This window comes from Canis lupus, chromosome 18 (genome assembly GCF_011100685.1).
Source record: "Canis lupus familiaris isolate Mischka breed German Shepherd chromosome 18, alternate assembly UU_Cfam_GSD_1.0, whole genome shotgun sequence".
NCBI lineage: Eukaryota > Metazoa > Chordata > Mammalia > Carnivora > Canidae > Canis > Canis lupus.
The window spans coordinates 33,311,536-33,325,433 of NC_049239.1; the positions used below are offsets into that span (position 1 = coordinate 33,311,536).

General features: G+C 40.6%; 1 long non-coding RNA gene across 2 annotated transcripts in view; it reads right to left on the bottom strand.

Annotated features, from left to right (window-relative positions):
* Window positions 1–13,898, bottom strand: part of LOC102153255 — a 47,147-nt gene that overhangs the window by 14,450 nt on the left and 18,799 nt on the right. For both annotated transcript variants that reach the window (XR_005373368.1, XR_005373369.1), the window contains one exon: window positions 3,354–3,562. This is a non-coding gene — a long non-coding RNA (uncharacterized LOC102153255). The remainder of the gene's footprint in view (window positions 1–3,353; window positions 3,563–13,898) is intronic.

Here is a 13,898-nt window from a genome sequence, read left to right on the forward strand (position 1 = left end):
AGTGGAACATAGGAATTTGGGAGCCATCAGCATAGAGATGGCTCCACCAACATAGACATCCTCTAAAGCCTTGAGGTGAGTTTATACATAGGAAAGGTCCAGGGCTGACCTTGGATACCTTGTTGTTAGGATATTGGGGGTATGAGCTGAAACCAGCCAAGCAGACTAAGAAGGGTCAGACAGTGGTGAGAGGAAAGTCAAGGAAAGAGAGCATTTCCAGAAGTGGGTGCTCAACCAGGTTAAGAAGAGGATAGAAAAGCATCTCTTGAATTTCAAGGTCATAGGTGACTATGGAGGAAGGTAATTGAGGAGACATGATCACGATTCACCCATGAGCCAGATCCAAGCAATCAGAGGCATCTCACCTCCCTCCCTGTCTGTGGAACATGGAACATGGGTTCCACATGCCTTTCCTGCTCCCAGAGGCTGCTCCAAAGACACAGCTTAAGATTGTGATGTGGTGTCGAGAATGGTCTATGTGTGCGGTATTGAGGAGGTGACTGAACCCAACTAAAGCCTCTTTATAGACTTAGAAGATTTGGCAGCAGGGATCCATTCATCTTGCTGCTGCCCCAGTACGTCCTCTTTGCTTTTTAGAACTGCCAGTTCCCACTCTTTCTTTGATCTCTTCCTGCCCTCTGCATGGGGGGGCTAGCTTCAGATTAAACCCAGGAAGCTGGGGATCCCTGGGTGGCTCAGCAGTTTAGCATCTGCTGTCAGCCCGGGGTTTGATCCTGGAGTCCTAGGATCAAGTCCCATGTTGGACTCCTTGCATGGAGCCTGCTTCTCCCTCTGCCTGTGTCTCTGCCTCTCTCTCTCTGTCTCTCATGAAAAAAAAAAATAAAATCTTTTAAAAAGAAATTCGTTTAAAAAAATAAAAAATAAACCAGGGAAATTCCCAGGATGTTACGAACCAACAGTGACGTTGACAAAAATGACTTCAGTTAAGAAGTGGGAATGGAAGCCAGCCTGGACTGAATTGAAGCTTAAGGGGGAGAAGACATGCAATAGAGTATTGGGAACTTTTGGGGAATTTTGGCTAAGAAGAGCAGAACTGGCAGGGGGCCTGATATATATATATTTTTTTTAAGATTTTATTTATTCATGAGAGTCACAGAGAGAGAGGCAGAGACACAGGCAGAGGGAGAAGCAGGGTCCCTGGAGGGAGCCCGATGCAGGACTCGATACTGGGACCCCAGGATCACGACCTGAGCCAAAGGCAGATGCTCAACCACTGAACCACCCAGGTGCCCTTATTACATTGTTTTTTAAGATAAACACTATTACATTCTATTTATATACTGATGGGAATAACATGATAGAAGGTGAAACACTGGCAATGCAGGAGGGAAGGCCATAGGTAACGCACCAAAGTCCTTGTGAAGATGAGAGGAGGCAGGAGAGAGTGGTCTTGGGTGAGATGGGAGACAGCAGGTGGACGCCGTGTAGACAGGTTTGTAGGTTTTTTTGTTAGAGGAATGCAGGTAGCCCATGTCTGGCCATTTTAATTTTCTAGTGAAGTAGGGCCAGAAAGGACCCCCAGGGAAAAGTAAAGGAAGAGAGTGTCTTTCGAGTACAAAACGGTCACCTGGGAACTACGAAGGCTAGACTTCTAGAGAAAAGTGGTAGGCTTGCTTTGAGACTTTAGATCATGAATTTTAAGTGACCCCAGTGAACTTTACTCCTTGCTCTTCCCCTGCAGTGTCTGGTTGTTCCGACGGAAGTGCAGAGAAGGCAGGAGGTCGAACGTTGGATCCATTGAGGACTTGGGCTTTTGCCAGATGAAGAAGGCCTGGGGTGGGGTGGGGACATGGGGATTTGCAAGAGCCTGATTGTAATGGTGGCCCCGGAATCCAAGCTGAGATAAGAAGGGATGAGAGAGAGAGGGAGAGAGTTTGGTTAGCGAGAAAGCACACGTCGTAAAGGGCCAGGAGAGAACGAGAGGACATTTCCTCCCCACCTGGACTGAAGTACGTGGGGTGTGAGCGAACAAACAGCCTCTGGTTGACAGACCTGGAAGTGAGTGGTGGACTCGTGAGCTGCCAGGCCTTGGGGCCACCAAGTGGAATTTAGGGAAGAGGTCAAGTCAGCTCCAACCCCTATTTGCTTTGTACACGGCGAAGTCTTACACAACCCGAGGTCCAAGCCTGCTTGGTTAAAGCCTCTTCACTCCCATCCCCCCAACTCCCCACTTCCAGGAAGGGGGAAGATTTTCAAAAGTTTGTTGCTTAAATAACCACAGAGTAAGCTAATTAAGCAGCACCAGTGGTTTAAACAAAAGTCCATACTTAGCACCAATGTGGATTAGGTGGAGGTTGTTTTTATGAAATCCACCTTGTTTTGAGAGCATTCCTGCCCCCCCCACACACAAAGCCTTCAGTTCAAAACATACTTTTAAGTTTTGTTTTAAATACTCTAGATTCAAAATACCTTAAGAAGAAAAAAAAGAGAGAGAAAAGTTGTCCATTAACACCCTGTTTGCTGTGGCCTTTTATTTATTTTTTTATAAATTTTTAAAATTTAAATTCAATTTAACGTACGCTGTATCATTAGTTTCAGAGGTAGAGGTCAGTGATTCATCAGTTGCAGACAACACCCAGTGCTCATCCCATCACGTGCTCTCCTTAATGCCCATCACCCAGTTACTCCATCCCCTTGCCCCCCTCCCCTTCAGCAACACTGTTTGTTTCCTAGAGTTAATTGTCTCAAGGTTTCCTTTCCCTTCTGTTTTCATATTATTATTTTTTTTTTTCCTTTTAAATGTGATCTTCGTCCTTACATATGGCAGATCCCCCAACACTATTCATGGTGATAGTTTGAGATCAGGGATAGCATTGCAATTATAGTCAACACTTATTTAGCTCTGACTGCCTTAGGCATTGTTCTAGACCATGTTCCTCCATTATTGCATATGATGTTCACAACATATGCAACATATGCATGGGGTTTTGTCCTATTTTACAAATTAGGAAAATGAGACAACAAAGTGGTAAATGACTTGTCCAAGGTCACCGGTAACGAGGGGGTAATGACGAGGTCTGCAGAGCTTGCACTCTTAACCATTTGGCAATGCTACCATACACTGCAAATACACAGAATTTACTCTTCCTTTGTTGTCCAGAGCAGATGCCACTGGCCTGTCACAGAACCATCCTACCAAACTTGGTCCCTAATCTGTGGCTCTGGAAACTCTAGCTGATGAAGGTTGACACCAGAAAGGGAATCTCTCTGCTCTTCTAGGGTGACACCCTCCTCCCTTGGTTGTTTCTATTCTCTCTCAAACCCTATCTCTGCCCTGCTCTCCAGGTGCCACTTTGGCCCTCTATACTCAGCATATGGTCTTGGACTCTTACAAGTCTGTCTCAGGCTGAGACTTGTTCCCAGGTCCCTCTACCCTTCTTCTGGTTCCTCCTCACTCGCAGCGTGTCCCAGGCTGTCTCAGGGAGTGATTCCGTTGGTGTTGATAAGGCAACTGCAGTGCAGAGGTCAAGTAGTGGCAATAGGTAGGACAGAAAGGGATCCATCCTCCAACTCCTCAGTTCCAATTGTGCTACGAAGATTTCTGTGTGGACAGTAGAGATACAGAGCTTTAGGCATGGTGTCCTGTTCTGAAGCTCCTACAGTTGGAAACATACCACTGAATTATCCTGTCCATATCTTCTTACGTGGCCCAAAAATGCTCCCTCCATTTTAGTCGACTGAATTGTAAACACAAGAAAATCTTTTCATTTTGGAGGAAAAACTTGGGATATTTGTCGAGCATTGAAGATATTAATTGGGTGGGGAGGGGTTGAAAAGTAATGGGTTCTAGCTAGCTGTGAATGTTGGGAAGTTGTTGAGCCTCTCTGAGCTGTGGTTGGTCCATCAAGCAGGACAATTAAGTGGAGGGCCTCTCAGGTCCCTTCCAGTCTCAGCATTCTGTGTCAGTGCAGCCTGAGTTCCAGAGGTCCTTGTGTTCTCCCCAGTTACTCCCAAGGGTCACCAAGAGCTGCTCTACAAATATTGATGGGGCTTTTGTCAGTTTCCATAGGTCAGATGACATCTTATCTCTCCTGTTGTGGCTCTGCCCTTTCTTTTCTTTTTCTTTTTTTTTCTTTTTTAAGATTTTATTTATTTATTCACGAGAGACACACAGAGAGAAGCAGAGACACAGGCAGAGGGAGAAGCAGGCTCCTTGCAGGAGAGCCTGATGAGGGACTCAATCCTGGACCCCGGGATCACGCCCTAAGCCAAAGGCAGCTGCTCAACTACTGAGCCACCCAGGTGCCCCAGGTCTGCCCTTTCTTTCCTCCATGGCTGTTGCCTATGGTGTTCCCCGAATTGCTGGTTCTGTGGGGTTTAAAGTCTCTTTACTTACCACCGTCACGGCCACGGGGTATCCATGTCCTCGTGGTGCCAAAGCTCTTTTAGGACTTCTACACACTAGGGCTGAAACCTAAAGCAGAACTAACAAACTCTACCACTGACATCTGAACCCTGGCCACACCAGCTAAGAGGTATTGTCACGTTATTGTGAACTCTTGAGAGGGACCACTCAAACTCTGGGCTGCATGTCAGTCTCTCCTCTATTTACACAAAGAACAATATGAGTTGGCTGAAGACTCAAGACTCAACAAAATACAGGATTGATCTAATCTGTCCCTGGAAACTATTGAGACAATCCCATTATCTGAGGAGCCAGGACAAGTTATAATTAGAAGCCCAGTGAGTCACGGCTCACGGGAGTTAGCTCAGAGGCTCTCGCTCATAAAATGACAGTTTGACGTCTGTTGGGCTCATCCTGGACATCAGAATTCAGCCTTGTACAAGGACTGCGAGAATTTAATAGAGACGAGTAAGATTCATGGAGCACGAGAATATTCATGCTGGGCCCAGTCTCCCCAGGAAGACAGAGCATCAGACACAGGAAGTACAGACAAAGTGATAAAAAAGTTTTGCTAGAAAAAAATTCCCTTCACCGCACACAAGTTCTCTTTAATTTTTCTTAAGGAGGTACAGTTGCTAATTTAAGCCCTTCACATACTTTCCCAGCAGTGAATTAAATTTATGAGTTTACTGAACATCCTTCCAGGTCCGGTGGATTCAGGAGAATGAATTTTAGAATTCCAGCTTGATTACCCACTTGCTGCCTTTGTGATTGTGAATAAGCCGGTCAGACTTTTTAAACCTTTGTCCCCTTATTTACAAAATGAGGTTTGTATGAACATTAAAAAAATAAATAAAAATAATGCATGTAAAGCATCTGGCTCAGGATCCCACACATGGGTGTTCAGTCAGTGTGAGCTTCCTTTCTAGTGGAAGTCACCAGATGATACCAGCTCCAGGTCTTCTGTCGGACACAGAACACACCCATGCAAAGTGCTAATGCCGGTTCAGCGCAGCAGACACCTTGTCTCAGGAAAGCCATTAGAAACCCCCAAAGTACTATATTTTTCTCCTGGTAAGTAGCTCACTTCCCACAACTTCCCACCACTTTATATTAAGTGAGCCCAACAAATGAGTCACCACTACTTACAGACGCAAATTTGGGAGCCACACCCAAAACAGAGGTATCTTAACTTTTCACAAGAAGCTGTCAGTCCCACCAAAAAGAAGGCTCAGGGAACCCACAGTTAGAAAATCTCAAACTCCCAAGCTATCTCTGAATTCATATGCAAATCCAAAACCTTAGCTCGTTTTTTTTTTTTCTTGCAGTGAGTTTTTATTTATTTTTTTTAAAAGATTTTATTTATTTATTCATGAGAACACAGAGAAAGAGAGTGAGAGAGGCAGAGACACAGGCAGAGGGAGAAGCAGGCTCCATGCAGGAAGCCCGACGTGGTACTCGATCCGGGTCTCTAGGATCAGGCCCTGGGCTGAAGGCGGCGTTAAACCGCTGAGCCACCCAGGCTGCCCCTTGCAGTAAGTTTTAATGACAGGGGAGTCACTGGAGCATTCAAACTTTTGCTAAACTTGCTGTTTGAGGGTAGGTGGTGTGGGTCCAGAGGGGCCCAGGAAGATAGGCCAATCACTTTCCCTCTTAGGTAAACGGGCAATATCAAATTAAATTTAAAATAACACCCTACTTGTTGGATCATTTAGAAGGTGATTATTAACTTTTTGAGAACATCTACCATGCCATAAGTGAGAGTCACTGGAACATTCAAACTTTTGCTGAACTTGCTGTTTGAGGGTAGGTGGTGTGGGTCCAGAGGGGTCCAGGAAGATAGGCCAATCACTTTCCCTCTTAGGTAAACGGACAATATCAAATTAAATTTAAAATAACACCTTACTTGTTGGATCATTTAGAAGGTGATTATTTAGTTTTTGAAAACATCTACCATGGGTTTTAAAGGATGACTGATTTTCATGAAAATTTTCAAGAGTTTATCCATTGTAGAAAAATACAATTATTTGTATAAAAATACAAAAACAGGGGATCCCTTGGTGGCTCAGTGGTTTAGCGTCTGCCTTCGGCCCAGGGTGTTATCCTGGAGTCCCGGGATCGAGTCCCATGTCAGGCTCCCTGAATGGAGCCTGCTTCTCCCTCTGCCTGTGTCTCTGCCTCTGTGTGTGTGTGTGTGTGTGTCTCATGAATAAATTAAAAAAAAAAAACAGATCAAAGAAGTCTGCCATGTGCCAAGGTCATAGCTGAAGAAAAAAAGGTGCACTTGACATATAAACTCTCCCAGCCTATAGAAAACATAGGTATGGTATTTGAATTTATACCTCTTGTGTTATATGAAAATCCTACTCAAGGAATTAGCATAAAACTTGTGTAGAACTAGTGAAAGCCCTAGAAGCACAAACTAAAACAAAACATTTATTTATAGGCTCTTCCAAAATCCAGAGGACATGGGCCTTCTGCTGAAGATAAGCTCACAACACCAAAAGAAGAAAAATGATAAACTATGTGAGTAAATAAATACCACTGGAGAGGGTCATTGGGTTCCATAAAGAAAAGAGTTAGCACTTCAGGTGTTGGACTTGGTAGATCAATCTAGAAGAGACAACAAAATAAGTATGTTTAAAATAACTACAGAGTTTTAAGAATGGAGGAAGGAAGTAATAAGATCCATAGAGAAAGCAGAGAAAAGTACAGCAAAAGAAGACAAATTTGCAAAAGAACCAAAAGAAAATGCAGTCAGTAAAATAAAGAATATACAGAACATTAGAGATGCTGAGAAAATTAGTGATGGAAGACAGACCATAGAGTACATTGATTATATCACAGAGAACAGATGGCAAATACAAATGAACAGATAGGAAATATGACAACTAGATTGAGAAAATCCAGCAGATATAAAATCAGGCTGCCACAATGCACAATTCTAAAGGTCATTCCAATCACCAGGAATCCAATATACATTTTTTTTGACTTTTCAATATATCAGCCTTTATTTAATTAAAGCTCCAAAAGGTGGAAATTGAGAGGAGAGAAAAATGGGGATACACTGATAATTTTTTAAAAAGATAATAGATTTGAAATTTCCAAAATTGAAGAAAGATATAAATATTCAGTTCTCAGAAAATGTATATAAGATTCCTAGCCAGGATAAATAAAAATAAATGCACACCTAAACAATTTGCGAGGAAAATGAAAAACATCAAAAACAAAGAAAAACAACCAGAAATAAAAGAGATTACCTGAAAAGTAATGAGCAATCAGGATTACTGGCTGTATGACTGTGAACAAACCTGCTGAGCTTTCTAAATCTTGGTCCTCCTAATTTATAAAATGGGGTTTGTATAATGCATGAAAAAAAATTAACAATGTTAGGCAAAGCACCTGGCTCAGGATCCCTGATTTTTTTTTTTTTTCAGCAACACCATATGCCAGGAAATAATGACATATCTTTAAAATGCTGAGGTAGCAGTTCTGTCATTTAAAAATTCTAAATCAAGGATGCCTGGGTGGCTCAGTTTGTTAAGCATCCAACTCTTAGTTTCAGGCCATGATCTCAGGGTCATGGGATCAAGCCCCGAATAAGGCTCCTTGCTCAGTGGGGAGTCTGCTTGAGATTCTCTCTCTCCTTCTCCCTCTGCCCCCTCATCCGGCTCTCTCTCTAAAATAAGTAAATAAATTTCTTTAAAAAATTCTAAATCCAGAGACATTTCATTCAATAATAAAGTACAGTTCATTCACACAGCAGAAGCTCACAATAGAGAGAGCATTATAATACATTCTTAAGTAAAAAACAATTAAAAAAAACCTTTTATGTTAGGGAAGAGGGAAAATGGGTATATCTTTAGTTTATAGTAATAGTATATTAAACACTAGAAGGCTACCCAACAAATGAATATCTTGGTTACCTGTGGAGGGAGGAGCTGAATAGATGAGGATAAGAGTGCAAGCAAAATTTCTCACCAATTATACCATTGATTACCTCTTTAAAATTTTTATTTAATGGACAAATTTCTGAAACACAAAATCTGTTTCTTCTGAATCATGAAGAAACAGAAAATCTGAACAGAAACCATAACTAGAAAGGAGACTGGATTAATAACCAAACACCTTTCAACAAAGAAAAGCACAGGGCCAAATGGCTTCATTGGTTGATTCTACCAAACACTGAAAGAAGCATTAACATTAATCTTCCTCAAGCTTTTCCAAAAAATTGGAAAAAGAGGAAACATTTTCAAATTAATTCTATGAGGCCAGAATTATTCTGATACCAAAAACACAAGAAAAGAACACTACAAACCAATATTGAATATTAATGCAAAAACTTTCAGCAGAATATTAATAAACAGAATCCAACAGCATATTATAGGTTTAGTTTATACTATGACTATATAGGATTTATTTCTGAAGTGTAAGGATGGTTCAATAATATGAAAAGCAATCAGCATACTACATTAACAGAAGGAAGGGGGAAAACCCCACATGATTATCACAGATAATATAGAAAAAGTCTTTGGCAAAATTTAACACCCTTTCATGATAAAGAAAAAGCTCTCAACAAAGTAGGACTAGAGGGAAATGACATCAACATAATAAGGGAGTATATATAAAAATCCCACAGCTAATATCATACTCAAAGTGAAAGACTGAAAGGTTTCCTCTAAGGTCAGCAATGAGACAGGATGTACCCACTTTTGCCACTATTAATCAACACATACTAGAAGTCCTGACCAGAGCCATTAGACAAGAAAAAGAAATGAAAGGTATCTGAATTAGAAGGAAGAAATAAAATTATCTTTGTTTGCAGATGACATGACCTTTTATGTAGAAAACCTAAATATCAGACACACAACTATTGTAACCAGGAAGCAAATTCAGCAACATTGCAGGATACAAAAATCAACACACAAAAATCAGTTGCCTTTTTATATATTGACAATGAACAATTTCAAAGGAAATTAAGAATTCCCTCAGAATAGCACCAAAAAGAATAAAATACTTAGTAATCAACTTAACCATGGAGGCAAAAGACTTATACATTGAAAACTACAAAATATTGCTGAAGGAAATTAAAGAAGACACTAACAAGCGGAAAGACATCCGGTGTTTATGAATTAGAAGACATAATGTTGTTAATACCACCCAAAGTGATCTACAGATTCAATGTCCCATTGAATCCCTCCTCTTAAAGTCCCAACGAGTATTTTCCAGAAATAGAAAAAAATCCATAAAGTGTACATAAAATTTCAATGACTCCCAAAGAGCCAAACAATCTTGAAAAAAGAAGAACTAAGCTGGAAGTCTCACACTTCCTAATTCCAAAACTGATCACAAAGCTACAATAAACAAAACAGTGTGTGGGGTGGGGGTAAAGACAGACATACAATCAATGGAATAGAGTCCAGAAACACTCACAAAGAAGATCAAATGATTTTTTTTTTTTAAATTTATTTATGATAGTCATACAGAGAGAGAGAGAGAGAGGCAGAGACACAACAGGCAGAGGGAGAAGCAGGCTCCATGCACCGGGAGCCCGATGTGGGATTTGATCCCGGGTCTCCAGGATCGCGCCCTGGGCCAAAGGCAGGCGCCAAACCGCTGCGCCACCCAGGGATCCCAGATCAAATGATTTTTAACAAGGGTTCTCAGACCATTCAATGGGAAAGGGACATTCTTTTCAATAAATGGTACTGATAAAAAGTGGGTATCCACAAACAAAAGAATGAAATTGGACCCTTACCTTACATCTTCTACAAAAAAATAACTCAAAATGAGTCAAAGACCTAAAATATAAGAGCAAAAGCTTTAAAGCTCTTAGAACAAAACATAGGGGGGAAAGCTTGAAGACATTGGATTTGGTAATGATTTCTTGAATATGACTAAAGTCATAGATAACAAAAGAAAAAAATAAATTAATGAGTCTACATAAAAATTTGTAATTTGTGTGCATCAAAGGACACAATCAACAGAGTAAGAAGGCAACCCAAAGAATGAGAGAAAAAAAAATTTAAGTTATATATCCGATAAGGGGTTAAGGTACACAATACATAAAGAATGCCTACAACTCAACAACAAAGAGACAAACAACCCAATTAAAAATAGGCAGAGGACTGGAAAGAAGAGATTTCTCCAAAAAAGATATACAAATGGCCAATAAGCACCTGAAAAGGTGCTCAGCATCACGGATCATTAGGGAAATGCAAGTCCAAACCACAATGAGATAACACTTCACATCCATTAGGATGCTACTCTAAAAAGCAAAAACAAAATAGAAGATAACAAGTGTTGGCAAGGATATGGAGTCATTGCAACTCTGTGTGCTGTTGGTGGGAATGCAAAGGGGTGCTGGCACCCTCAAAAACAGTATGGCAGTTCCTCAAAAAATTCAAAATAGAATTACCATTTGATCTAGCATTTTAACTTCTGGGTTTATACCCAAAAGAACTGAAAGCAGAGAGTCAAGGAGCTATTTGTACATCCATGTTCATAGCGACATTATTCACAAAAGTCGAAAGGTGAAAGCAATGTGTCTGTGGAGAGATGAAATGATAAGCAAAATAGAGCAAATGCATCCAGTGGAATATCACTCAGCCTTACAAAAGGAAGGAAATCCTGACACGTGCTCCAACACGGATGAACCTTCAGAATATAAGGTAAGTGAAGTAAGCCAGTCACAAAAGGACACATACTGTAGGATTCCGCTTATATGAGGTACCTGGGGGAGTCAAATTCATAGAGACAGCAGGTAGGATGGTGGTTGCCTGGGGGTGGGGAGGGGAAAGTGAATAGTTATTTAATGGGCACAGAGTTTTAGCGTTGCACAATTCTGGAGACGAATGTGGCGATGGTGGCACAACAATGTGAATGTACTTAATGGTGCTGAGCTTAATTTTTCTGGTTATGATGGTAAGTTTTCTGTTAAATGTATTTTGTCATAATTTGAAAAATTATTCAAGTACGCTCCACAAAAAAGTAATTCAGGAGGCAGAGGTTAAATAAAAGGTCAGCTTAGAGGCACCTGGGGGGCTCAGTCAGTTAAAAGTCTGCCTTCAGCTCAGGTCATGATCCTGGGTCCTGGGATCAAGACTTGCATCAGGCTCCCTGCTCAGTGGGCAGTCGGCTTCTCTCTCTCTTTCTCTCTGCCCCCTCCCCCATTTGTTTTCTTTTTCTTTCTCAAATATATACATAAATAAATATAATCTTTTTTCTAAAAAAAGGTCAACATAAAGTATTTCTACCTAAGTGGGAAAAGGTATTTTTACTAAAAAGCTTTAACAAAAAAAAAAAAAAAAAAAAAAAAAACCACCTCTGAAAATTTACAATATGGTACAAGAAACAAATGTTCATTGTAGAAAATAAAAAATATATATAGGCAAACAAAAATAATAAGAAAATATTAAAAGCTCTATGGTTTTCCATCCAAATGTAACTATGGCTTTTTTTTTTTTTTTTTTTTGGTGTATATCCTTTAAATATGGTGTGTGTGTGTGTGTGTGTGTGTGTGTGTGTGTAAAAACATACCAATGAGAATTATTATCTGTGGATATAGATGCAGCTAGAATAGGCAAGGGGGTCCTTTCGACCCTCTGGACCACTATGAAAAGCTGCTTAATCCCCCAACATTTTATTATGAACATTTCCAAACAAACAAGAAGTTGAAATAATTTCATAGTGAGCATTGAACATCCACCACCTACATTCTACCATTAACATTTTATTATGCTTATTTTATCACACATATATCTATTCTTCTCTCCATCCAAAAATCTGCCTTATTTTGTAAAGTTGCAGATGCCCATACATATTATCTCAAATACTTCACATCATGCATATTATTGTGTTTTGACACATAATTTATAAACAGTGAAATGCATAAATCCTCAATTCACTGAGATCTGACAAATCCATACAGCTGTTTAATCCAAACCTACCAACCTATAGTTCTTGACCATTACCCGAGAAAGTTCCCTCCTGCCCCTTCCCAGTCACCTCTGCCCTCACTCTCCAGAGGCAACACATGCTCAGATTTCTTTCCACCATAGTTTAGTTTTACCTGTTGCAGAATTTCATGCAAGTAGAATCAGGCTTCTACTCAACATAATTAACATGTCTTACTCAAGAGCTCAGAGTGGTTTAGGGACAATTTAATTCCTTCTGGTCTCCAGAGACAGTGGGACACCCATTTAATGGTGCTGCCATCCCTGCCGGCCACTTGATGTAGCAAGCTAGTTGTGTGCAGGACTTTCCACAGTCTACAAGATGGATGACCATTCCAGGCCACCATTTGCTGGGGTCAGAGGAAAATGGAAATCAGAAATTAGGTATTTATGAATAATGTGCGGGAAATAGCAGTCACCCATTTAATTCTCCTGGAGAATATCTACAGTGTAGTCGGAATAGCCTTGTGCTGTGATTTTGTCATTAGTCATACAGTATAAATCTACAACTATTTATTTATTGTTTGGCAATACTTTAATTTTGCAATAAATTCTTTTCTTTTTAAGAATTGAGAGTGTGTAAGAAAGAAAGAGAGAAAGAGCACGAGTGAAGGGAGGCCTAAAGAGAGAGGGAGAAGCAGGCTCCCTGACTGAGGCAGGGCTCGATCCCAGGACCTTGAGATCATGACTTGAGCAGAATGCAGATGCTTGACCAACTGTGCCACCTGGGAGCCCTTGCAATAAATCCTTTAGGCAACAAAAAGCCATACATTTTTAACTAAACTAAAAGTGTACCTTTCATGAAAAATTAAATACTAAACTTCTGTGTCTCAAGACAGTCGATGATGACAAGGTGCACAAAACATGTTTGGCATTTACTATCCATGCAGAGGGTCACAGTGAAATCACCAACCATCTGGAAACCAGAAGATAAAAATCTGCTGCTGAAGACACATCAGCATCTATGCAACCCTAGGTGGGATTTAAAGAAGAACGTGCCCACGTTAAGAGTAAGCGGCTACTCCTTCCTTTTATATATATATGTGCAACAACATTGGCTGAGATGTGCCAGCTGCTCAGAAGTGCAAGGGTAGGAATGTAAACATCTACAGTTTTCATGGACCGAGGGTCAAAATCAAAGCATAGCCTCCTGTGTCACACTGAACTTGGAGGGAAGTATAAATAAGATATGTTCTGCAATGTATGAAAGCTGCTGGAATCTGAAGACTCTTCTCCTAGCCAACGATTGCCTTTGAAGTTTGCTCGAAGACAAAATGACCACTGGGAACAGCTGGTCTCATAATTTTGAGTATTTAAAGCACTGCAATTCCAGTCCATGAGCACTAATGTAATTTGCGAAAACAGTACACCCACAATTGGCATGGAGCTGAACACTTAACAAGATCTCTTTTCCACTAGAGTGTATTGTTGGCTAATTGCTCTCAGCCATTAGCTGGAAGAGACACGGGGAGAAAGAAGGCTTTGGAGGTGCACAGAGAACCAGGTGATTTAATTATTTCTCACATTTCTTTTTCCATGGTAGTTAATTAGCAAACATTCCTTTCTCTACCTTATCT